Source organism: Osmerus eperlanus, chromosome 4 (assembly GCF_963692335.1).
Source record: "Osmerus eperlanus chromosome 4, fOsmEpe2.1, whole genome shotgun sequence".
In the NCBI taxonomy this organism is placed as follows: Eukaryota; Metazoa; Chordata; class Actinopteri; order Osmeriformes; family Osmeridae; genus Osmerus; species Osmerus eperlanus.
The window spans coordinates 2,284,514-2,286,143 of NC_085021.1; positions in this window are offsets into that span (position 1 = coordinate 2,284,514).

The following is a 1,630-nucleotide window of genomic DNA, read 5'->3' on the forward strand; positions in this document are numbered from 1 at the left end:
TCACGGTGAGATTCTTTTGCCAAGGAGCTTGAGCAACACTATCTGTAGGATAATACATTTCATCTTATGTCCTGTTTATATATTTATATTTATAATATTTTATCACGTTCATAACAGAAGATGCATGCGGGATATGTGTAGTTTAAAAGTACAGCACAGTCTAATCATTTGATTGGAGTGCAGCTATATAATTGAATAAGTACTTCAGGGCAGGACTTTAAAAAGCAAGGTCACACTGAGACATCACAGCCTTTGATTACAGGCCAATCAGACGGCACTGCCCATCCAATCAGTGCTGAGTTGTCTCAGTCTGAAACAAACTCCACTCTACTCAGGACAGAGACTGACTAGTCAGACGGGTTTGCAGGGATACGGCATGTTTTTTGCATAGGCTTGCCGACCAGTCAGTTGAAGACCTTGCTAAACGGCAGAAAAAAGGGTAACAAGACTACATTTAGGCTTGTTAGTAAACATTTGCTAATTAATGTCCTGGACCTGTTATCTGTCATGTAATGGATATTGGTCCACGTCCATCTTTACATATTTCTTTAGGAAGTGATTCTTTGTGAAACAAGGATAATAGGCTACACTCACAGAAGACCCATCTGACTTCTGAATGTCAGACTCCCAGTGACAAAGCTATGCTCGTTTTATAAACAGTCAAATGGTGCTTTATCAGACTGGAATGCTGCTTGGCAGGTAAATGATAAATGATGGACAGTCGTCTGGATGCTGCATGGAATGGAACTACGACTGGGCTGCCTACAGATACAGTTGTTCTCGTGCTTAACTGTGCGATCTTGATATTGACCTTTCTTTTAGGATTGCCAGGAAACTTGTTAGTGTGTTTGGTGGTTTTTAAAAACCGAAGTCTCCAAACTGTTAACAATGCACCTCTAGTTAATCTAGCTGCCAGCGACCTCCTCAAATGTACAGTGGACATACCGTTGTTGCTACTCTCTGTCCTACGAGAAGGGAGGCATGAAGAGGTGTCAGCCTTTTGGTGTGCCTTGCAGCAGTTTACCTATTCCCTTTGCAGCTGCGCCCAGTTACTTACGTTAGTCAGTATTAGTGTGGAGCGGTTTCGGGCTATCGCATTTCCACTCCAGACGGAGAAAACAAAAGCAAGGATCCGTCTGTGGATTTTCTCAATCTGGGTGTGTGGGGTGATCTTGGCCATACTTTCGGTCACTCTGTCCAAACAGGTTGTGTTTTACATGATGTGCCGTCGACGGGCTCAAGAGTATTTGCATGGCGGTGCATATTTGGATCCGTTTGGTGTGTATGTTTTGGTTCCATTGTGGAGTTGTTGCCTGACACTGATAATTGTTCATTATGTGCGAATTTTCATAGTGGTGAGGAAACACAGCAAAAAAGTATTTGACGGTGGGATTCAGTTGAAACCATCACTGGGGAAACACATTTGGAACCTTGCTGTTTCAGCACCTCGGACAGTACCCACCGAGCAATCAACCAGAAACCCATGCCCCCCCCAATGCGCAGTCATCACTGTGTCTGAAGCCAGCTCGTCGTGTCTGGCTTGCAACGCAGAGGACGTCCCGGGGAAGAGAAGTAAACATCCACAGATTTTAGGGTCAGTTTGTCTCTTATCGCCCACCGCCAGAGAGAG